Raw genomic sequence first — 26,098 nt, forward strand, 5'->3', positions numbered from 1 at the left:
CCAAATTCTGTCACGCTGTAACCTCAGATTTGTGCACAAGCTCCGCCCCTTACCATCAAGAGGTTGGCTCAGAAAAGCCCAGAAATGTGTCAGTACTAGGATGGTTGCGTTTCTTGCTGGCCGCCTCTTGAAGCTGATGCCCACCCTCTGCCATCTCCTTTCTCTTCCTGCCACTACTTGTCAACAAGGTGGCGATGTCCCCACAGTCCCTGCATTTAAAGGGAAAGAAACATTTTGTGCAAGGAAAGGGTTATGTCTCTGCCTTGCCAAAGGTAGAAGAACTATGCTGTAAAGGCACGATCATGCTAGGAATGCCCCTCTAACATCGTAGCTAATGGTTGCAGCTTCACTAGTGTGCCAAAACCTTGGACACAGTGTGGTGACAAGAGTGGAACAGAGCTTGCTGGGATGCAACCTGGGTGGGCTAGGAAGAGGGAGGGGTCCCTCCATCCAGAAGCCAGGGTTTGCTGAATGATTCCTGGCTTCACCAATTAACCACAGGTTCATCTACTTGAGGTTTCATGTTGTGTCCTAATGGGCCCATAGCTTCATTCTGAAAAGGCTTGTTGGGAAAAATAGCAGCTGCCAATGGGCTGGAAATTTCTCAGCCCTACTCCCCCAGCAAATGGCCAAAATTGGCTCACCATATTTGTTGCCTGAGAATTTAGTAGAGAAAATGGGCAGCATTTTAGATCAGTTCCAGTGTTGTGACAATGCTGTGGATTTCTCCCATGGTTTCTGTTACACAGTACACAGAGAGAGAGAGAGACAGACAGACAGACAGACACGTAACGTGTGTGTATGTCTCTCTGTGTGTGACCTTTTATAATAAATGCTGTAGGCTGGGAAAGAGAGAAAATGAGGAATTATATAACTAGGAATTAGAGTGGTGTTATGGGTGATCAGTATTTTTCTGGCCTATATTTGCACAGAATGACTTATACCCTCCCTTCAGGCTCTACAGCTACGGTGTCTCGATGAATACAAACGAGGCACAGAAGGCTTTTTGTTTCAAGACTCCACATATGTGGAATCAGTTACTAGTTGATATAAGAACAATTGAGAGTTTTCCCTGGTTTCATAGCGGGGTGGGTGAGTGGGTGGGAATCAAGCAATACATCGTGATGACTAGATATTGTTGTAATTGATTTTAACTGGTGTTATTCCAGTTGCCCAGAATTCTTTATATTCATTTGCTTGTTGCAGGTCCATCTTGAAAATAATCTTTCATTTTCATTAACCCCCTACATAAAAATCATCATAATGTACATTTATCAGGCACTCTTATTTTTATCAGATGGCATAGCCATATGTACTCACACTCCATACCCTCCGCAGCTGCACTCGTTTAGCTGCACACCTATTTACCTGAGAATAAGTCCTATTAAGTAGCCATGCTCAGGATTATGATGCACATAGATTAGTCAGTTGGCTTAATCAATTAAAAAAGTTCTGATTGATAACCATGGCACCCAATTATGTGGAAAAGTGGCTGACATACAGAGCAAGGATGCACCAGTACAGTGAGAGAGCAGCCTAACAGAACTTCCCAGTGAACTGCAGCAGGAAAGTGGCAATTTTTCCATACCCTTCCCTTTCCCAGGAAGCCCTCTGTATCACCCAAAAATAAGTTTGAAAGGGCTATGCAACCCCCAGATACATGTTTTCGGATGACACAAAGGGCTTCCTGGGGAATGAGAGGGAGTCAAAAATGGGTGTTTCCCAGCTGCACTCATGTACTTAGTTGGGAAGTTCTGTTAAGCGGCACCCTCTGCACTAGTGCATCCATGCTTTATATGCCAGTCAGAAGATTTTTATTATTATTATTATTTCTGGTTTACATAGTCAGACAGGTGTAATTGACTGGTTTGTTTTATCCAGACATCGAGTCCTTCCCAAGGACCAGGGATGGCTGAATTTTATCATCAATACTGTTGGTTATTATAGATATCGTCGCAAAACATAGGCTGTTCCCAGTAAAGCGACTTTTTGTAATTGGCTGATGGTGATTTCTGTGGCCCCTATGGTGTTGAGGTGCTCTTCGGGGTCTTTTGGGACTGCACCCAGGGTGCCAATTACCACTGGGATTATTTTGGTCTTTTTCTGCCACACCCTTTCAATTTCAATTTGTAGATCTTTGTATTTTGTGGTTTTTTCTATTTCTTTTTCTTCTATTCTGCTATCCCCTGGTATTGCTATGTCTATTATTTTAACGTGTTTTTCTTTCTTCTCAACTACAGTTATATCTGGTGTATTGTGTGGCAGATGTTTGTCTGTTTGTAGCCGGAAGTCCCATCTTCATTTTCTACAACTTTTTCAGTTATTATTATTATTAATTATTATTCTATTCTATTCTATTCTATTCTATTCTATTCTATTCTATTCTAATCATGCCAGCCAGCTTCTACCTCCCCACACACACATTTCTCTATCTCGGCATATAAATAAATACATTACATAAACAAACAAATAAATAATGATTCACTCTGCCAATGAACAAATCAGTTTGCCTGCAACCCTGGGCTTGCTAACATTCTGATCTGGAGGGCACAATCATGCAGGGAAGTGTGTGGCCCTGCCCCATAAGAGCCAGTAGAACTCTCCACCCCCCTGCTGTGCCACCTCCCATTTTGTTTTGATCCAGCCAAACAGCATTGCAGTCTGGCCATTCGTTCCAAGGCAGACATTTCTATGCCTCCCCAACACAAGCTTTTTCTCTGTCATGCCCTTGGTGGGAAGACTACTCCCTAGAAAGAAATGGCAGAGCCAGCGTGTGTTGGATATATTTGCATGTGATTCAAAGCAATACTTCTGAAGAAAACAGCACCCCTATTTTTTTTATTACAAGATGTATAACCTGCCTTATAGTACAAAGATTCCTACCTCTTTACGTCCCACCTCTTCCTTCCCAGATTGGGCTTCCATGCTGGAAGGCAAGCCCTTCTGTGCCTCCCCTTCCCATCACACTTCATGATCTACATTACTCTGTGGTTACACACTACTTGGGAGATGCAGGTCACCTGCAGGATTGTATGCGAATACAGCAGCTGTAGAGGCTGCTGCAGTGTTTCCACTCACCATTTCTTTTTAGTTTATTTATTTATTTATATCTTTTATTTTTTACATTTTATATCCTGCTCTTCCTCCAAGGAGCCCAGAGCGGTGCACTACATACTTAAGTTTCTCCTCACAACAACCCTGTGAAGTAGGTTAGGCTAGAATAGGGATTTGAACTCGGGTCTCCCCGGTCCTAGCCCAGCACTTTAACCACTACACCATTTTGGCTCTCAGTTGGTGTGATTGGCTTTAATAACTATTTGTTTCCTGTTGTTGCTCCTCACCTTGGGAATTTTTGTACTGGAAGGCAGGTTATACGTCATTTAATAAATAAATAAGGGTGTTGTTTTCTTCAGAAGTGTTGCTTTTATTCACATGCAAATGTATGCGAATTTAATTGATTAGCAGTAATACAGGGCATTTACTAAGATTCTTTTAATCAGATGACAGCTCTAGTATCTTCTGAGCTGGATAGACATTCCACTATACCAAGTTAGCATCATTAAAAGTCGACTTCTGATGCTTTGACCCAAAGCACTCTCAGCAGGAAGCAAGGTCTGCTGAAATTACTGGGACTTACATCCACATAAATGGGAGGAGACTTGGTCTTGTGGTAGCCAACATAAATTGTCCCCTTTGCTAAGCAGGGTCTGCCCTGGTTGCATTTGATTGGGAGACTACATGTGAGCACAATAAGCACTGTATGTGAGATTAGGGGTTGCTCTGGGAAGAGCATATTCATGCTTGCATGTAGAAGGTTCCAAGTTCCCATCTTGGCATCTCCAAGATAGGGCTGAGAGATACTCCTGCCTGCAACCTTGGAGAAGACACTGCCAGTCTGTGTAGACAATACTGAGCTATATGGACCAATGGTCTGACTCGGTAAATGGCAGCTTCCTATGTTCCTAAATGTGGCTGGATGAGGATGCACCACTGCTCCATTTAAACAAACACCATAATTTAGGTATAGAAGTGTGCAGCAGCATTATATGAGCACTGCACATCCTCCAAGTCTATCTCCACATTTGATATGTCATATAAAAGAAAACCATTTGCATTATTAAAAGCAAATGAAGTATATAGATTTCACTGATATCCATATCTATATCGATATATAGATTTCACTGGTTTCTTAGGTGAAGAGACATTTTGGCAGCAAGCACTTATAACAGCTGATAAAGAAATGGCATGGTTAATTCACACTGGAACGCTTCTCACGAGCTCCATGCAGGTCTGTGGAGAGAGTAGGTTTCACTTACTGTCCCCGCAGATGATCTCCTGTCTGTTCCTGGGCAGGCGGACCACCCTCCCTGATGACCGGCTGCGCTCCTGGCTGCTCCGGGGGGGTCGGGGTACCGGGATGCACCACCACATGCCGCCCCCCGCCTGAGCCACCGAGCGAGTGTGTGGTGCATTACTGCGATCCCCTCTGCACCTCCGAGTGTGCCAGCCGTGTCTGCAAACAGCCGCAGCTGACACGATATCAAAAAGATGAAGTTAAGGGAGCACCCGCTCCCTTAACCCCATTTTAGCAGGAGGCTTCACAGGTGGGTTTGCTGCTGTGTATCCACCAGGATTGCGTGCGATCCCCGTGGTTCACACTAGCGTGCAAAACAGGGCTGGGCTCCCTCAGTTTTCGTGAATAGCCTCATTTGGTCTGAGTGTTGCAGACATCTGTGTTGGCCTACCAGCTCTTTAGAAGAAGGGTGAGTTTAAAAAAAAACAACCCATAACAAATATCTGTTCTTGTTTTTAATCCAGAGGCAGGGCGCACAATATATGTAAGACTAACAGAGCAAAAGAACAAAAGTTTCTATTTCATCTGTTCCATTTAGAAATTCGCCTCAAAAGCCAATTCACCTATCATTAGCCATTACTGATTTGCTTTGATTGACTGACTAACTGATTTCTAGCCTATCTTTCTGCCCTATGGCTCTCAAAACAGCATACAAAGGATTAAAGCTAAAGCTAATGGAGTCTCCATGTACAGAGGCAGTATATCTGGAGACAAACAACAGAGGAGGGCCTGTTTATAACCGACTTGTGCATTTTTTTCAGAATGGTTTTCTGGCTACTATCCTTGGTTAAAATTATATGTCCATTAATAGGCAGAATAGATCCACAAGTAACTAATAATATTTTTAATTTTAATATAATAATGTTCTAAAAATTTACCTTGGCCCCTGCACCCCCAACTGTGGATGGTTCTGGCCCACCAGGGCATTTGAGTTGTGCAGCCCTGATGTATACAAACAATGTGTGAAACAGCCTCAGGACAGCAACTTTTCAAATGTAGACATTTGTAAATTGATTCAAAATAGAAAGGGCACTGCCACAATGGTTGTAAGAGTGCATGTTGGTAAATCTGTGTTTCCCTTTAAAACCCCTGCAAACTGAACAAAGAGGCACCTTTTAAAGTGGTGATTCTCTTATATTTAGCAGGGGAGAGCAACTGGCACTTTCTGGTGTCAGCCTTATGTGTGTTTTTTAGATTGTGAGCCCTTTGGGGACAGAGGACCATCATGTTTGTGTACTGTTTATTTTTCTTTGTAAACCGCTTTGAGAACTTTGGTTGAAGAGCGGTATATAAATATTTGTAGTAGTAAGGTAAAGTGTGCCATCAAGTCGATTTCAACTCCTGGCGCCCACAGAGTCCTGTGGTTTTCTTTGGTGGAATACAGAAGGGGTTTACCATTGCTTCCTCCTGCACAGTATGAGATTATGCCTTTTAGCATCTTCCTATATCGCTGCTGCCTGATATAGTACCAGCAGGGATTCGAACTGGCAACCTTTTGCTTGTTAGTCAAGCATTTCCCCACTGCGCCATAAGGTGGCTCTGTTCATAGTAGTAGTGGTAGCAGCAGCAGCGGTAGCAGTAGTAAAACACAAAGCCAACAGAACAGTATTCCTTTCCCTGTGTCTCTGTCAAACACACATTGCTTATATATTTTAAATGGAAAAGTGATTATTTATACACATATGCCCTTCATCTGGACTTAAAGTGTTTCAAGAATCACAATGTCAGAGAGAAGCAAAAAGCAAAGGTTTATTTTTATGACTATTGAATGGCGTTCCTTTAAAAGCCCTTTAATACTTGACCAAACAGTATTCTGATTTGAGGTTAGTTATTAAGTCACTGTGAACATGACTAGATGCTTATATTTTAACCCCAATCTTCACCAGACATATGGCCAACCAATTGTCGGAACCATTCGTCACAATCTAACAAACCACCATTTGACCTGCGCAAATGAGAAATATTGGCTTTGCTTTCTGAAATCACCATTCACCCTTGCAGTGAAATTCAATGGATTGCTGCAGGCACATTGTGGTTTGGGCTGGGCACAATGTGCCCAGTGAAGCCTAGGGGTGGGATTGTGTTGGCCCTCACACACCATGCACTGTACTGGCTATTTTTTCTCTTGTTCTAAAGTCCTTCAATCAAACGACTCACATTTACGTCGGGACTCTTGCATGATGAAATTGCCTGTGTCATTGTTGCTTAGTGCAGCTGTTTGAAAGAAATATGAGAAGGTTTCTCCTCCCCTCCTCCCCACTAAAATGTTTTTGGTTCTCTCGCTGAAGAGGGAATAATACAGTATGAAAGAAACCTGAAGGAGCCGTTAGGGTCCATTGTGTCAGTCCAGCTGCTACACATGCATATTAACGCCACATTTTAAAATGCCTGCGAAGCTTGTTTTGTGTTTGTTTTGTTTTGCAGTCCATTTTTAAACCTTCATACTTCCCCCTTTTTTCATTTTCAGAATATCTTAGCTATTAGTCAAGCATGTGAGCCAATCCTCAGACAATTTCCAAATTAAACGGAAGCTGTTATTTGCTGTAGGACAGCACAAATGCCTCTCAAGCTCGTAACCTCATTTCTAACAAGCAATGTAAACTAAACATAGATGATTGGTGTTGGCCTCAGTTGGGAAGAATTGCCTCCTGTTTTGCCTCTCTTGCCAGTCCTGGGGCGAGAGTGATTTCCAATCATCCTTGTGTCTTGCCCTTTCTCCTAGGAGCTCAGGGGCTATATGCATAGGGTTATTCCATTTTGCACTCACCACAACTCTATGGGAGCTGCTTTCCTCTGGTGCAGTCATCGTTAGACTAGGATCAGGGAGATCAAATTCAAACCCCACATGGCCAGACACTCACTGGGTAATCTTAGGCCAGTCACAAAGGCAGTTCACACAGTCAATAACTGTGTGGGACAAGTGCCCACCCAGATCTGGGAGCTGTGTGTGCTGCCAATTTTTTATCATCTCCAAGGAAAACACAAGGTAGGGTGCTGGCAGATATTGTGTGCTAGGCAGCAGCTGCATACAAGAGCTTTTCTTCCTACATCATTCAGCATCTAGGCACAGTTGCTGGGTAGGGCAGAGCCCCATACACAGCTGCTGTTTAGCACACAGTAAGGTCGTTCTAACAACCAGCCCTCCCTGGGTCGCACAGGGCTAGCCCAGGAAAGGCTGGTCTTGTGAAGCCCCAGGAATACTCTCAATCCTGCTACTCCTCCCTTGGGTAGCCCTGATTGCAGACCCAAGCTTACAGCAAGGTAGTGTCATGAACTGATAGCCTGGCTAACCCTACAGGACTTACAACCCCATGAAAGTAAACAGAAAGCAGCAACGAAACTGGATGAAGGAAAATAAAAGGCTCACAAAGAAAACAGTAAATGAATAAAGTCCCCTGAACTGAAACTAGATACCCCTTCTAACAATAACTGAGTAATAAGTGGAAGGAAAAGACAAAACAAGGAATGAAACAAAGTGAAGGACACAGAACAAGGAATAAAGGGAACAATGCAGGGAAGTACAGACAAGACAAACTGGAACACGGAAAAGATATAATATGCAAGAGCACACTATAAGCTGCCAGTGAAGTTGCAAACAGCAACTCAGCCATGGGAGACTGTTGAATATATATGGTTCCACAGAACCAACAACCAATCAGGCTTCCCTGAGTCAGCAGTTTGGCTTTCTTTCTTGTGATCTCATGCACCTGCGTGAGTCCCACTGAGCCTGTTTCTTGATACATCATCTCAATACAGGGGAAATCCCAGGCTCTTCCTCATCAGAAACCAAGTCTGGCAGCTGTTGAGAATCTTCAGCTCCAGAGTCTGGTTTCTCTGCCAATTCTTGTTGCTGTGGCTCACTAGCAGGCGAGTCCTCCTGCTCTGATTCTTCTGATTCTGAAGTCTGAGCCATGACAGGTAAGAGGACAAGAGCACACCTTCTACTTCACTTGCTTGTGTGGGTTGCTGTGCTGCTGGCAGCCATTTTAATCATAGAGCCAGGGGGTAGGAGTGGCCAGGCAGCATGGTGCACTGTGGGATACCTGCCGGCCTGGCTTCCTTCCATGCCACTCATGTGGGTGCGCCTCCCACCTTGTTTTTCTTTTGTGGATGATCAAAAATCAGGACCTCACACAGCTCTCAATACTGAATAGCACACTTGTCCAGCCCAGTTATTGATCATGTAAAGTGCCTTACTGTCTTAGGTTGTTGTGAAGATAATGTGAGCGGGGATGGATCGTGCATGCTACCCTGAGCTCCATGGAGAATGGGTGGGATACAAATGTAATGAATGAATGAATAATCACAACAAGATGAGTGGGGGCCTGATTGTTGTCCTCCAACTGTCTGGCAAAGGCCCCTGTGATTAGTAATATACCATATGGTTGCAATATTCATACACCACAGCTACCACATAGCTGTGGTGTATATAAAGGGGATCTAAGGCAGAGGAATTCCCCTTTCCTTCCCAGGATCTTAATGGCTGAGAGGGGATTTGGATTCATGTTGTTTTACCATAAGTCCAGTACAGTCCCAGTGTTCTTTACTGTAAGGCATGGGAGCCAGCCATCAACCTTGTGCCTTTCACTGACGCATTGTTTATTGGGCCTTTTTGAAGCTTTGGCCAAAGCGGAATACTCTGCACAGTTCCCCTGGCACCATGCAGAGATTACCATTCCCACCATGCAGTGCTGCACTTTGCCCAGTGCCGGAGGGCCCCTTTAAGGGAAATGAAGCCCTCTTGAGCCCCTGCACCATCTTGGAGCACATGCACACAGTTCTGGGAAGTGTGCCCCTTTGCAGCATTTTCCCCATAGAGCTCTTAAGAGAGGTCTCTGTTTCTCTTAAAAGGCCCTCCTGGCACTGTGCAATTGCAAAATAGTGAAAATCACTGCTTTATCCACTACGCCAGATGAATTTCAATAGATGTAAAAAAATAAAAGAGGTTTTCACAAAGGTCTCTGACTGTCCCTTACCTTAAATAAATTGTTATAAATAGCACCACACATTCTTTCTTGAGAAAGAGAAAGGGGGGAAATGTTCTCTTCAAATACCAAATGCCTCTGCCATGGACATATGGTGGCCATGTAGAATTATGTATTTCTAATAAATCATTGGCTTAAATATTTTCAATCTGGAAAATTATTTGTGAGTGTAGTAAGTACACTATTGCAATGAGAATGCTAACTTTAAACAGTTTAGTCTAGGAATTCATAGCTGGCGGTGAAGGGACTGTTGGCAGAATAGGGGTATAGGGGAAATCTTATGTGGCGTCCTCATTTCTAGTCTGTTTCAGCAAATAGCATTAACAGGAGTTGGAGGGCATTTGGTGAAAAAATAGTGTTTTTTATCTGATACATGTAATCTATATTCTTGAAATCAAAGGCTAATATCCCAGATATTTTAACAGATCAGAATTACATTCTGTGCTGTTTATTCAGAATTTTGCCAAGTACTAATGTGATTTGCATACATAAGTACAAAAAGTTCCTTATCCTTACCTTGGCAAGTCTGATATCATTGTATATAAGATATTTGAATGCTGAATAATAATGGTTATATATTACAGATGTTGATTCATTTTTGTACAACCATATATTCATACCATATGTTACACAGGGTGTATTTGAAGCAGAACAATACCCTTCTGCTTCAGCTTGGGAATGAACTGGAGATCTACCAAATAGGTGTAGAATAATAACCCAACTCACTATGTTTCTTCCATCTTGTGCAATGTCTGTGAATTTTGTCTCATTGGACACATTGCGACTAGCCAGTCCTAAACGATTTACTTTGAAGCAACTCCTATTTTTTCAACTAGGTAAGTATGCTTAGGGTCACAGTCTAAAGTGCAAACTGCACAATATATGTTGACAGCACTGTTATGGGACACATCCCTTTTTGAGGTGGATTGCTGGGAGAGGAAAAGCCTAAATTGAGATAAAATATATGTTCTCAGCAGGCACATGCATCTCCTTATCAAAAGCATCATTTCCGTGACACAATACCTTAAACAAAAGGAAAGCTGCTTAGAGAGGGAGGAATCAGAGAAGAAGCAATGCAGGGATAGAAGTGGTGCTTAAGCCTTTCCCCACACAGTGGCTGACATCCTGACTAACAAAGTACCAATGCAATAGGAGGAGTACCAAAGTACCAATGCAACCCAGTGTGCTGCTTTGAGAACTCAACTCCACAGCTGGTTCAGTGATGGACAAATTTCAACAACCTCCCCTTCCCCAGGAAGCACTCTGTGCCACCCAAATATATGTCCCTGAGGGTTGCGCAGCCCTCAGGAATATATTTCCAGGTGCCACAGAGGACTTCTGGGGGGAGGAGGCTGCTGAAATTCCCCCTTCAACATGTACAAGCACCATTATTCTGGTGCTTCAGAAGCACTGGTGCTTCTCCCATTGCACCATTGTCAACCCCTACAATGTCTCCCACTGTCTCCCCCACTACAATGGGGTCAGGACATATCTCGGAAGTGTGCTTCCACACTTCCTGCATCCTGATACCACGGTTCCTACGGGGACAGCAGGGTGCCGTTCACATTTCCAATGTCTTGTTGCGAATTTAATTGCTGTGATATAAAGCAAGGATGTCATACATCTGGAGTGAAAAGGTTGCTGGGTTTTTTGGGTTGTTAGTTGCTGTGAGACTGCTCCCCCTGTTGTTTACATTCCGAATGTGACTTGCCCGAACAGAGGCATTTTGCTGCTGTTTCAGCAGCTAGTCTGGAAAGTGCCCTGTAGGGTTTCAAATGTGTGCTTATCCTCTCAAATATGCATTTTGTTCCCTGCAGGGTGACAAGTCACAGGGAGGAGCTGTTCGGTGTAGGGAAACAACATGTGGAGAAAAGGATGTGTTCCCTCCCTCCTTTGCCATCTCTCCCTCTAAATTCCTCAATTTCCAGAAACAGTTTTGCTTGCTTTCTTTTTTAAGTGTCAGCGCACTGTGTCATGGATTAGCATGCAGTGTGTGGTTGTTTCCTGAAGGTGGATTTAAATGGCAATATGTGGTCCAACAGTTCTTTAGAAATCATGGAGGTTGTTCACATGACCTACAAGCCAGGAAGGGAAGGTGGGGGAGGCAAGATAGCACCTACCTTCACCCCAGAGGATTTCCGATCCTTTTCTGGCTGCGCGTCTTGTGCACCCACACAAATGGCTCTCCTGGGGGCCACGTGGTCATCTGGAGGCTGGGAAAATGCAACCCAGCCTCCAGAAATACCTAAATGCACCATGCGAGGAACATGATGCATTAATGGATTCTCCCTCAGCTGTGTGCTCTAGGCACCCGGCTCTGTGATTGTGTCTGCTGAGGCTGCTGGCAGCCCAAGCAGACACATGACTGGGGGCCCTTATACCTGTGGAAAAGCTGGAGTAACAACCCAGAGAGGTCGCACCAGGATTGACCATGATCCTGGCATTTCACATGAGCAACCCTACCCACATGAGCAACCCTACCCTTAGGCTGCCCAAGCCTGGGTAGGGCTGCTCGTGTGAACAGTCTCACTGTGTGGCAACTCACAGATCTGATAACTTGGATATCTGGTAACTTCGAGCATTCCCTGGATTTCTCCACAGCATGCTAATAGTTGCCTTACTGTGTTGCCAAAAGCTACAAATGATTGGCTCTCCTCACATGGTCAGAGCTGCTATATTACAAACAATGTCTGAAGCTATCTTAATTGGAGTTAAATGCAGGCTGCAATATTTCTTTTAAAAATATTCATTATAAATAATCAAGAAAAGATTGATTTGGGAGAAACCACTGGGAGAGAGCATCAGGAGATTTGTTACAGTGTTATCAGTAAGCTGATGACACCTAAATCTGTTTTTCCATGTCAACATCATCAGGAGAAGGCATTACCCCACTTAATGCCTACCGAGAGACAGTGGTGGGCTGGTTGAGGGATAACAAACTGAGACTGAATCCAGATAAAATGGAGATTTTATGGAGAACTCAAGAGATGATTTTGATCTGCTGGTTTTGATCTGAGGTTCATCCGCAGTTGCCACTGGCTCATCTAGTAGCTACGCAGGGATGGGCCTTCTCTGTTGCTGCTCCGAGACTTTGAGACTCCGAGATGAGGTCACACTTCCCTAGAAGAAACTGATATGCAGTCTGGGGGTGCTTCTGGATCCAAACCTCTCCGTGGTGTCCCAGGTTGAGGCTTTGGCTACAGGTGTTTTCTATCAGCTTTTGCTGATATGTCGGCTGCATCCATTACTTTAAATAAACAACCTCAGAGCCGTGGTACATATGCTGGTAATCTCCATTCTTGACTACTGCAATGTGCTCTACATTGGACTGCCTTTGTACATAGTCCGGAAACTGCAGTTGGTACAGAATGCAGGAGCCAGGTTGGTCTCTGGGTCATCTCAGAGAGACCATATTACTCCTATATTAAAAGAGCTACACTGGCTACCAATAAGTTTCTGGGCAAAATACAAAGTGCTGGTTATAACCTATAAAGTCCTAAACAGCTTAGACCCATGATATTTAGGGGAACGCCTTCTTTGCTATGAGACTGCCCACTGAGATCATCCGGAGAGGTTCATCCGCAGTTGCCACTGGCTCATCTGGTAGCTACGCAGGGATGGGCCTTCTCTGTTGCTGCTCCGAGACTTTGAGACTCCGAGACACACTCCCTGATGAAATAAAAGCTTCCTCATCTCTGACAACTTTTAAAACATCTCTAAAGACTTATTTTTTTTAAACAGTTCTTTAACAGGATTGTGGCTTTAAATCGTTTTAAGGTTTTCATTTCTAATCTATTTTATGTTGCTGTAAACCACCCAGAGATCAAAGTTTGGGGCAGTCCACTAATTTGATAGATAGATAGATAGATAGATAGATAGATAGATAGATAGATAGATAGATAGATAGATAGATAGATAGATACCTTTATATATTTCCTTGTGAAACAACTGCAGAGCTTATTCAATAGGAAATGTTTCTTCTAGAAAAAATGGCATGTGTAATAATCTCTCAGTGGTGTGCAACCTTTTAGAGCAACACAGTGGTGCACAGAAAAGAGAACTGCAGCAAATCATGTGTTTAGGGCCCCCTTCTCTGAACTCGCATGTATTATATGGAGATTGATTTAATTACTCTTAAATTCTAATAGGTTACCATTAACACTAGCCTTGAACATCTCTAGTTTCCTGCATAGTCTAATTGCTCTTCAGGATATCAAGCTTTCTCTAATATTTAGCTTATATTATCTGTGTTGCAGCTTCAGCCAATTATTTTACTTCATGTTTTCTCCCTTTTGGCTAATAAGAATAATCGTTCCCCACCGTCTTTGTGATGGCCCTTTATGCAGTTGTGGAAAGTTATAATGTCTCCCCTTTGCCTTCTTTTCTCTAGATTGAGCATGTCCACTTCTCTTAACCTTTCCTCATGGGTCTTATTTTCAATATATTTTATCACTTCTGATGATGTCCTTTTAATTGCCTCTAATTTGTCTATATCTGGAGAAGAGTGTGGTGCCCTAAACTGAATGCAGTACTCCAAATGAAGTCTAACCAGCATCAAATAGAGCGGAAAAACTGCTTCTCTTGCTCTACATGTGATACACCCATTAACTTGAGCCAATAGCAAATCTGTCATTTTTTCCTGACACCCTTGCTCATCCCGTATCGCATCCTTTATCATCAGTACCTCCTTTCCATGTGGTATTCAATTCACCCATCAATCCCTATATCATATTTCTTGTCTTTGATTTAAGGATTTACCCAGAGGAGAAAAAACACAGGGTGCAATACTTTTTCATGGATGCAACATTTTAGCAAAACTAGGGTTCAGCAAGATATTTTGAAAGGCAGATGGGGGAGAAAACTGCTTTCTGTTCTCTGTGGCATCAAAGGTGCTGGGCACCAGCCCAATTTTTTTAAGTGCTACTTGCTCTTAAATTTCTCCACCACTTTTTATGATAAAGATTGTCTGTTCAATGATCCATCATGATTACCACATGTATATAATTACTTTCACAAATATAACTAACTCCTCTAAATGAACACAGCTCAACTCTTAATATTCCATTGTCCTATATTCAAGATACTGCAGAAAAACTTATGGTTTGGACTCTGGAGACATCTGAGATCCAGACATGGCACAGATGACAGTAAATATGCCATCTCCTTCCAATTTGGAAAACCCCGTCCATAAAATACTTTGTGAAAAAGTTCTTTGTCACTCATTCTTTCTGAGCTCTTCCAGGACTATCAACGGCAGTTTATGCTAATCACAAACAAACTGCCAAGAAACCACATCAGGAATGGGTTGGCTAGGCCAAGATGGCCAGTAATGCATGGTTCTGTCCGAATTTCTTGGAGAGTTTCATGGGCCAGGCTCCGGGGCATGATGATTGTTTGGCCATTGGAACCTGTTGGTGGGGGTGGGGGGTGGGGGGCGAAGGAAACGGAGCACACTTGCCCAGGCTGGAATGGCTCACAGAAGATGAAATATTCATTAGATGGGGATCCCTCCCTTCACTCATCCTGCTTAAGAGAGGAGCCAATTATGAAAAAGAGGGCCTAACACTGAGGCCAGAGCTTTGTGAAGCATAGGGCAGGATGGCCTGGGAAGAAACCCCAGGTCACCCTCAAGGGGAATTGCGGCTCCCAAGGCACATGGGAATTAAGGTGCCAAAACCTCCCTGCTACCCTATTCTTCCGACTGAGGCCCATTGCAGGAGCTAAGGGGACTTCAGAGGTAGCCTTCCCATGCCCCTGCCCACACCCAATTGGCTGGTTCAGGTCAGCTCTGAGGCTCAGCTCAGTCCTTTCTTCTTATTCATGTGCATGTAAACAGCCCTATCAAGAGTGGCCCAGGGATGAAGACAATTGTGCTCAACTTTAGGGTTGAACAATTCCCTAAACATTTCTTATGGATCATATTTATTTAAAATGTAAAGAGGTTAAAATATTAATAGCAAGTTAGACTGCAAATAAAGTTTTTGTGCACAGCAGTGATAGAAAGAGGATGCTTATGCTTGGGCCTACTTATGTAATGGTGCCATTTGGGCCTAGTGGAGATGAGAAATTTAAAAATCTAAAATCCATGTTCAAGCTGAGCATATTAAGGTTGTGATGCTATGTACACTTACCAGGGAATAAACTCTACCACACATGTTGGGACTTCTGAATAAGCATCCATAGAACTATGCTGTAAGTCATGGTTAAGACACATAAAGGCCAAGCCAAACTGTAACTCTCAGGAAATTTATTGGCTCAAATGCAGTGGAAGTTAGTCAGGCTTAAATCACACTGAAAACTGTGTGGAAAGTTAGTTATTCCATTTTCCAGATGTAAAACATGCACTGTGGACTAGTGCATGCTGAGAGACTTGCTATGGTCCCTGGGGGAATAGCTAGAGGAGTTAATTTCTGGGATTAATTTATTGCTCTTGTTTCCTCTTCCTGTGTTGTGCTGGGTGAGTATAGGATCCCAGCTACATTACACTGATGTTGCACCAGCATAAAAGCAATCTCAGTGTAACTGCACTATAAGATTGCTCTGTAAAGTCCCATTAGTTGCAATTGCATTTAAGTCTAATGAACTTAGATTAGGTCAAATACATGTGTTTTCTTTTGGATAATTTAGATCATTCATATACTTTGATTTCCTTCTGAAAAACATGCTTTGACACATTCAAATGTTACTGGATTTTTATAGGAACACATAATCTGGATCAGTATTTCATTACCATATACATACTGGTACATTTACTTTCCTTGAAGAAACAGTTTCTGTTGATATGGTTCAACTAGACTGAGGGGGAGGAGGGAAATGTAGTTTTGGACAGATGGTTAGGACAGATGACTGACTGGCTACAAACCATGGCTAGGAAGTGACTAAACGTCACTCGCATTATATGGAGAATGATTTTTTCCTGTACATCATCTTTCTGTCTGCCATAGACTCCTCCAAAAGAAAAATAGGGGTAAAAGATATCTAATAAGATATTTTGAATATTTTTCTTTGACATATGCACATTTCACAGAGATTTCTGACTGCACTATAATTTGCATCACAAAAAGGTACTTTCTTGGCTGTTTCATTAGACTGTTTATGGCCACTACACAGATAAAAGAAGTTTGAAGTTCAAGTACACTATTATTTCTCAATACTTTTAAATGTTCTTATTAATCTTCTTTTAACTTGTAAATCTTGGTGTCATACCATAATTTGTAGAGTTGCACAGTTACAGTGGTTGGAATAACCCACCCTAAATACTTACACAGAGTGATTTCACATATTATAAAGGCAAATGTGCTTCACTGAGAACACTCAGTGCTGAGCTTAAGCCAGTCATGGGTTCCTGATGCGATACTAATTTGCAGATGTGCACACTGTTAAGATTTTCCTCTTAAAATAAGACAGAATCTACTCACTGCTTGTAAGACCCCGCAAAAGGCAGGCTGCTTATTGAAGTGGAATCAAACACAGACTAGATAGGAAAATGAAAGTTAACTAGAAGAACAATATGAAGGGTGGAGTCTAGCTTTATATTTAGTCCCATTCCACATTACTACATAAATACATGTTAACTATATTCTTAAAACATCTTAAGGCCCGGTTCATAAATAACACAGAACTGTGGGTCCAGTGGACCCATGGTTCCACACACATACACACACACACACACACACACACACACACCCTGCTCTCCTGTCCATGTTTGGACGTTATGGGAGAGCATCTCCCTGCAGTCAGCGATACTGCAGAGTATGGATATGCAAAATGATTCAGATACAAAATGATTTGTACCCAAATCTGGCTGATTTGGGTGAGTTGTAGACAAAACAAATCATCCCTGTGCTCAGTTGCCCAGATTAGGGCAGTTGTGCTGGGTGGTAGTGCCCAATGGGTGTAAGGAAGCTACCATCCAGATTTCAAAGGAATTGGGCAAAGGGGTGTTTTTAAAAAATCTTTTGAAGTTGGCATGCCTTTGTGGCTGATTCAGGACAGAAAAGGGATTTCGGGGGAGAAGAGTGGATCAGGTAGTAGTGCCCCAATGGGTGCCTGCTACCACTCAGATTTCAAAGAAATTGGTGAAAGGGGTGATTTTTGATTTTTTTCTGAAGTTTGCACATCTTCAAGCTTTTTCCCAATAGGGAATAATGGGGATTTCAGCAGCCCCATAACTCCATGTGAGGGGCACCAGGGTGGCCCAGAGAGGGTTGGGGTGCAGTACATATAGGGTACCAATAAACCTACAAGCCCAGGAGGCACTAGGTTTTGTTGTTTTCAATGTCTGAGGTGTTCTGAGAGTAGATTCTCTGGTAGGAAATTAGCTTCCTCCCTCAACTCCGGCTCTGTGGGGCCCAAACTGTGGTGCCAGCATTCATATGTAATGCTGGCACAGCAGAAATGGAGTTGTCAGTGGCAAAACTCCACTCTGGCTGAAGATGAGGGAAACCACAGGTTGCTTTCCCCTGCAGCCTCCATTTCCTTGGGTTTAGATGTTCAGGTTTGGAAACTGGAGGTAACAGGACCTCTGGTTTCCCGTTATGTATGAACTGAACCTAAATGTCAGTCTAAATATGTAAGGTGTAATGCTGTCTACAGTGGTCATAAAGTTTCTAAAACAGATGTATTATAGTGGATTATGGATTAAGCCAAAGACGTTACCTTACATTTTGCCTTGAACCCAGCAAATATGATCCTTAGAAACAGGATAACATACAGTTTGCCCTCTGGATTGGGCCCTAGTGCCTAAAAGATAGGACCAGTCTACCTGAAGGAGTGTCATCTCTGACATGTTCCTGCCAGTTCATTAAAGTCATCTTCAGATGCGCTTGTCTGGATGCCACCACCCACAATGGTTTGACAGGTGACTACTAGGGAGAGTGCCTTCTCAGTAGTGGCCCCATCTTTGGAATCCTCTCTCTAGAAAGATCTGCTTGACAACTTCTTTGCAAAAGTTTAGGTGCTGGGCTAAAGCCTTCCTCTTCTGAAAAGCTTTTAATATGTGATTGTTAGTTATCCTCATTTCTGCTGGCTCTGTATCAGTTCATTGGCTATGCTAATGTTTTTAGTTTGTGTATTTTTTTTTATTATTGTTTTAAATTTTGGTTTTAATGTCGTTTAATAGAAACCACTTCAATGACATTTGTTAGTTAAGCAGTAAGTAAGTGTGCCGCTGGGGAGAAGGCAGTGTTCCTACCCAGCTGCATGCATGTTTCTGATTTCAGTAACCCACTCCCCCCACTTACCCCTCCTCAACTGGTGATTAGTGCAGCTAAACCATGTTTTCATACACAGTCCTAAAAAGTGGTAGCTCCAAAAAGTGCAGCCTTTGTTCCCAACACTTCTGTGATTCAAAAGGTGATACAGGTGATGCAGGTTTGCTAAGAGCTGGTTTAGTCAATCATTTGTTTGGCAGGGAATCTTTGTGCACGGCAGCATGTACACAATCCAGTGTTGTACATTTATTTCCCACTCTTCCTCAAAGGCGCTCAGGTGGTATATACATTTCTTGCCTTCCCTTTATCCACAACAACCCTGTGAAGTAGATTAGAAGAGGGAGAGTGACTGATAGCTGACCAGATAGCTTGGATCTTCACATACTAACTCTGACTGAATCTCTGGATCAAAGTAATAGTTTATTTTTTTTAAGCTAAATTAAATTAATCATATGGGCTGACATGTTCTGCAGCACATGTCAGTACATGTTAGCAGGGCAGAACAAGAGCAGTATCTTCACACTGCGGGATGCTTAGAGCTCACTCAGCATATTGCTGAGCAGACAATCATGTGTTCAAGTGGAGGGAGAGCGGTTTTTGCTGCTCCCTCTCCTCCCTTCAAAAGGCAGGGCTGCACAGACCTCAGGTACATATTTCTGAAATCAAAGGGTACTTTTGGAGGAGAGAGCAGCAAAAAGCATTCATCCCTTCTCCTATGTGCATGATCAGCTACTCAACAAAACACTGGCTGTGCTTGGAGCAACCTTCACTGTAAACATGCTGCTTGGTCTGCCCCACTTACTCTGCGGAATCATGTCAGCCATGGTTATTAGTATTCAAATTGTATTGAGAGAACTATTAAGATCTATGCATCTAAGCATCCAAGTGCATTCTGAGGTTCAGTTTGCCTCTGTCCTGTTTCCTGTTATTAGTGTGTGCAACCCATCCACCCCACCCTTATAAATGTCAGTTATCTAGCAGAAACTCTTTTAGATTCTCTTGCAGTTCCTCAGATGTTATGCCTGAGGAAGAACATACAAATTGCTTCAGAGTTTCCTTTTCTGCTAAAAGCAGGTATGAACTTGGCATGTGCAGAAATCCCTGGAAAATCTTGCTAGCCTTATCCAATATGACTTCCTTGTTGGCTTCCTTGAAAGCCACCCCAAATTATCTTCGAAGTTGGCCTTAGCTGAAATTTGAGATTAGCTCTAGCTGTTATCTTATCAGCACAAAGATCTGGAGTGCATGGTGTGGAGCTGTGTTCTCTCTAATTTTTTTCATCTGAGTGCGGAATGAGTTTTGTTCTGGGCAGCAGTATCAAAGCAGTGTGTGTGCACCTGCATTCAGAGTGGGGCCTTGCTGATTCAACCTGAGCGGGATCGAAAATTAACTGAGCAGACATCCAAAAACTTGTGAGCGTGCACACATGTGCATGCCTTAGAGGAAACACTGGTGTGGAGGGGTCAGTCCACTAAGCTTAAGCTGTGAAGCGAAGGCAATTATATTAAGAACAAATGCCTATCAAGATATTTTTTAAAATGCCTCATATTTTGATGCATGCAATAACCCCATGTCTAGAATCCTTCTTCATGATTTCACTGATGAAGTGAGGCAGAGAAGGCATCATCAAACATTAGCAGTTTCCATTGGCAGCAAACTGTGCACTGGATTCTTTTTTTATAAATGTTACTTTTACATTATTGTGCGTAAGTGCAAAAGCACTGTACTCCATGATTACCATTCTCCACAGTTAATTATAATCTTCATGTATTTGTTGATTCTACACGATAAAGTCAAGTACAGTGGTTGGGAAGCATGGGCTTGCCCCCTTTCAGCCATAGTTGTCATCATCTTATAAAAGCTGCAATACAAGGTTTTTTCTGTCCTTGCCATAAAATTTAAGTTCTTCATAGCCAACTCTCCTTCATTTTCAGTCTTCAGCAGATCCTTCAACTACATCTCTAAAAGAAAAGGAAAAAAATCTGTCTTTTAGGATTTTTCATTTATCCCTGCTGGCTGGGAAGCAAGCTACATCAAACATAGGAAACATAGAACATACGGAATATGCAAGACATTATCACTGATAAGGTAAATCTTCAGCTACACTTTTCAATATGGTCTCTTGTCCCAGATATATGGCTATGAAATGATAAGGCACCTAATTCAGAATTTAGCTGGAGATCTTACTCTAATTTTATATGAGAGTAGATTAAAGTGGAATCCTTAAGCAATAGAAGTGTCTTCCAGTTCCTTACTCTCTTCTATCTCCATATTATTACTTTTTCAGAACAATAGTTTTATTACAAATAATCATCAACTGGAGTCAAGGGGCAATTTCCCTCATATTTATAATGTCAGCCTCCAATATATTTTATTTTCAAAGATACAGCCGTATCATCTGTTCCAATAACCGTGGACCATTTGAAAACATTCTGGGTCTCATTGAAGTTAGTGTGTGAGTTAAGCCAGGATTCCTTGCCTTTAGAATAAATGGGACTGGAGGATGCTTACATTTAGCTGGATTGTACCCGGTGTTTATGTTTGTTGTAAATTTGTGTTTATGGTTGCTGCCATTTTTGGCGGCAGCCCCGTGTCGAACATAATGTCTTGTTCCGCCCATGGAGTGCTTTAATAGCCAGGTTATTTTGGCTTTGAATGTATTTACAAACACATCTCACCACAATACCTTCTGTCCTGTGGAACTAACCATTTTCGGATCTGAAAGAGAATAATTACAGTATGTCAAGGCATTCTTGCAACAGTTAGTTTAAGTGTTCTTTTGGGAGGCTATTTGCTTCCAGCCAGCAGAAATCAGATGTCAGCCTGGGACATGAAATCTCCACATAGTGGAACAACAAAATGATTTACCTACAATTCACAGCAAATGCTAGGTGTCCATAAGCAATTATAGAATAGCTTTAATGGCCCAAATATTATTTGTTTTCATATTTCCTTGATGAGAGACAGATTCAAAATCCCTTTCAAGTTTTGGCACTTCAATCAGGAGAATTATATTAACACCCAATACAAATTGGGTCTGTGGTATGCCAACTTCCCTATTTTCTCTTTAAGTCGCAGTAGACTTTATAAAGTGCTCTTAGGGTCAAGTAAAGCCACCTAAGGGCACAGCAGGGAAATGACTTGACTAGCAAGCCAGAGGTTGCTGGTTCAAATCCCTGTTGGTATGTTTCTCAGACTATGGGAAAGACCTATATTGGGCAGCAGCAATATAGGAAGATGCTGAAAGGTATTATCTCATACTGTGTGGGAGATGGCAATGGTAAACCTCTCCTGTATTCTACCAAAGACAACCACAGGGCTCTCTGTTCACCAGGAGTCGACGCCGACTCAATGGCACACTTTACCTTTACCTAGGGTCAAGTAAAACTATTTGGTTATGGGTCACTCCCAAGTAGAAATAATTTGTCTTACTAGGTTTCCAAAACACCTGTCAATCTAGAGGCATCAATGGACAAAATAAGCCATTTTTACCATTACTGCCTGTAGGACTTGAGTGCTGTCTAAGGTCTGCACCCTCTCTTCAAAAATAAAAGGCCATTTTTATTCCAAGAATGTATCCTATGAGATGATGAAGCACTGCCCCTTCCCAGAAGTTGAGATGAGCCCAAACAGACTCGGGCAGCTGCGGGCAGGGTAAGGAATTGCTCCCTTAAAAAGCAGGTAAACAGGTCCTTACCTGCTCCTATGATGCCCCACCACTTTTCTGGGTGCAGCACAGGACCTGATTACCTGCTTTTTAAAGGAACTGCTTCCTGCTCCGCCAAACTGGTTTGGCTGCGGGTGCCCAAGCCAGTTTGGTGCTTCCTAAGGAGGCGCCAAACTGGTTCATGCACATCCCTACCCAGAAGCATTCCCAAGGGAAAATTATGGCTGCAAATAGGCCACCACTCCTGTTGCCCATGGAAAGTCCTTCAAAATCTTTCCCCATTTCATGTTCTGCCCTAAGATTGCTGAAATCCCTCTCCCACTTTTGCTTCCTACAGATAGGGTAGTGGAAATAGGGAGTGGGGTATTTGGGGGCAGAAGTAGCTCATTTTAAAGATACAACTTTTAATTCAAGCATATTAGAATGTTGTTATGCTAATATATTAGTGAAATGAATGGTAAGATCCATTGAGATATAAATAATTTAGCCTGTGGAGTGAAATACACTTACAGAGGGAGTAAATCCCAAGGAACTTACTAGAACTTATTTCTGAATCACTTAGTGCTTTGGAATCAGAACACCTTTCCGTCTTGTGTCAGAAATATTAAAAAGCTTAAGTATGCATAATACTGAGCTAACTACAATTACCCTTATAGTTGCCAACCAATTAAATAATTTTCATTTGATTAGTCATCTGTCTTTTAACCAATTAATTAATGAATCTTAACTTACAAAAACCTCAACACCGCCGTGTCATTTAAAGTATCAAAAGCTTCTTGTGCTGAGGATCTTCAAATGGTATACAGAATATTTCAACTTCAAAATCATCAAAGACTTTGGAAGAGTATTGTTTAAAATTAGTACTTGTCATTTAATATATGTGATGAATCTGATTACATTGGTTCTCAGTGTTACCAAGGATACATTGCTGTCATTTGTGACATTTTGGGATTCTAACTGGCTAACAACTTTTTCAATCTAATACCTTTTAATGGTCAAGTGGCCTATTGTCAGGACATCATATTTTCTATTTTCTCTGTAATTTGTTGCCCCCAAATGTTATAGTAATGATAGAAAATGACATTATTTTAAAAGATAAGGACCAGCAACATTATTTTCTGTCTGACCTTTACAGTTACCAGAACAAGCAGCTTTTATTAGCAAAATAGTTCAAGCTTTTTATTACAAAGGATATTTGGCATTATTCCATGAGAGAAATATATAGTTCTTGACAAGAGACGTTATTAAGGCTTCCTTCTCTTCTGCTGGGCTAACATTTTAGCTATATATGTATAGCCAGAAAACTGTTTCTTATCATCCTACCTGGAGTCTGATACTACCTGAAACACAAAAATGAGAAATACCTATTGCAGTATCATGTAAACTACAAGGCAGCAAGGTTGGAGCGGGCCCTGAAACAACAAGTGAAGATGGGCCACTGTCACCTCAGCCATCCCACTTCTTTCTCATTCCCCCTTCTCTTTAATGATGGGATTAAAAGAAGAGACACCAAGTGCCTGTAATGGAATATATTTCCGGTTCTATTGCTTCTTCAGGAGATGAGGGAAGGGAAAGGAGTGACAGGCAACAACCCTCCCTCCTCCTCTCCTTGTAATTAGCTGGCTGATGCTCAGCAACATTTCCCCCACAGCTGAGCCTGTCAATCAAGCTGAAGGGGGGTGGGCTTAACCTGAGCAGTGAGCAGCCAATCAGGAGGGGAGGAGAGAGGGAGGGACACTGCCTCCCAGAGGCGTAGCAAGGTTGGAGTGGGCCCAGAGACAAGATTTTAAAATGCCCCCCACCCCCTCACTGAAGCTCAGCTCATCCTAAATTATTTTTTTTAAGGTTTTGTAAATTGTGGACATGCAAGTCATTTAATGGTACTAGAGAAAGACATGCTGTTCTGGTAGCTCCAGATCTTAACACATCAATTTCGGAGGATGAATACAACTGAAGGAAGCCTGGGCAGGTGCATGGCTGGGGGAGTCAGTCATATGACTTGCCTCGGGAGTCAGTCATGTGTCTCGCCAAGGCAATGGGCCCCCAGACAACTGTCTCCCCTTGCCCTGTTATAGTTACGCCCCTGCTGCCTCCCTCCTCCTTTCCTGTAGAGGTCGCTGATCAGAAACATGCCAGTGAGACAGGGGCCCATTTTGAGCTTTTGCGCACCTGTGTGCATGCTTAGAGAGGCCCAAAATGCCCACAACTGGCCTGGGCTGTCATTTGAGAGGTTATCAAGCAGGTGGAAGGAGTCCCCCCCACACACACACACTGCAGCCAACCCCACTGCTGCTGCAGCCGCCACTACCATCCCATTGCACAGTAGCTTGATTTTTAATGGTAAAAAAATAAAAAGAGACCTTTCTTCACCCCCCCACACACACCATCCCACCAAGCATCCCACCACCATCCCACTGCACAGCAGCTTGATTTTCAGAGGTAAAAGACAGAATTTTCCGCTCCCCCCACTTCCCCTTGCTGGATTCCCCTTTATAAGTAAAGCCGTCAAGCCCCTCGAGCTGGCTCGATGGTGGAAGCCCAAGCTTCATGGGGAAGCTCGAGTCTGGTCCAGATTCGAGCTGAACTGGGCAATCGAATGCCGTGAACATCCCTACAAGCCGTCACCTAACCAGTGGGCCCCTCTCCTTCTGAGGCCTGGGTACATTTGTCTCTCACTCTAGAACTGCACCCCTTGTAAAGTATAAAACATTTCTTCTCTCAAGAAACTTGTAATTGTAAACATGGATTATTTAAACTTCAGCATTACCACCAGTCCAAAACTTTGGATGGTTTTAGTACTCGTCATTTAAAATATGCTCAGAATTTGATTAGACTGTTTATCAGCACCACTGCTGCAATCAAACTAGAACACACACACACACACACACACACACACACACACTGTGAAACTCCTTTTAAGTCAAAATAAAAATATTGCAAAGTCTAAACATTGACCTTTGTGTACTTTGGTCCTCATGTGTTGGAACTTCATCAAGGATAGCAGTTCTGGGTAATAAAGTGTAGGTGTGAAATTATTATAGAGTACAAATGTAGACCAAATTTCTTTTTAATTCCTTGTTACATCAGTTTGCTGTGTTAATATTCTCTGCTTAGTAGGTGGCAATGTAAGTAGAGAAGAAATAAGAATGAAATCCCTTATAGCTGTATGAATGAAAGTGGAGCATAAAAGCAATGCTATCCTCTATCTGGAAAATTAGAAAGAAACATCATTAGCTTAGGAACGTTGACTTCTTTTGGAAATAAACTGGAAGTCATCTGTGTTGTGTTCCTGGAAATTATAGTATGTGTAAAGGATTGCAAAGAACTGACTTCATTGACCATTTTGTGTATGTGTTTGGTGGATGGCATAATATTTCCACTTGCATTGGTTTCCTGGCATGAAAATGTTTATAGCACTCATTAGCTAAGAGGATGTCGGCACTGGTCCAATGAACACAGATCTGCCTTCTGATTTTAGCCATTAAATTGCAATGGGATTCATAGGCTTAACATTGTGGGTGTGAGAATAATAAAATGGATCTCCATCTTTAGCCCAGTTACCATGGATGCAGATAAAGGTCATTGTGGCAGCTGCTAACTAGTTGCCTTTTAAGCTGCATTTCCTATGCTGCTATACGTTTCCATGAACATGCATTTGGTATTAAGGGTATCCCACTTTCTTTGAATGAATGCCTTCCTTCAGACATTAAATATGGCCACTACAGGTACAAGGTTTATTCATTTATTTCAGAAGGCTAGCCATGCTAATCTGTTGCAGCAAAAATGACAAAAAGTCTTGTGGCATCTTAAAGACTTAACATATTTAATGTAGGCATAAGCTTTCATGGACTGGTAGATCTGTATCTGTCAACAAAAATGT

General features: G+C 42.4%; 1 long non-coding RNA gene across 3 annotated transcripts in view; it reads left to right on the top strand.

Annotated features, from left to right (window-relative positions):
- LOC128350349 (uncharacterized) overlaps nucleotides 1–26,098 on the top strand; it is a 159,879-nt gene that overhangs the window by 29,179 nt on the left and 104,602 nt on the right. The window contains exon 2 of one of the 3 annotated variants that reach the window (XR_008319280.1): nucleotides 20,486–20,639. The exons of the other annotated variants lie outside the window; for them this stretch is intronic. This is a non-coding gene — a long non-coding RNA (uncharacterized LOC128350349). The remainder of the gene's footprint in view (nucleotides 1–20,485; nucleotides 20,640–26,098) is intronic. 3 annotated transcript variants of the gene reach the window in all.

Source organism: Hemicordylus capensis, chromosome 3 (assembly GCF_027244095.1).
Source record: "Hemicordylus capensis ecotype Gifberg chromosome 3, rHemCap1.1.pri, whole genome shotgun sequence".
Classification (NCBI taxonomy): Eukaryota; Metazoa; Chordata; class Lepidosauria; order Squamata; family Cordylidae; genus Hemicordylus; species Hemicordylus capensis.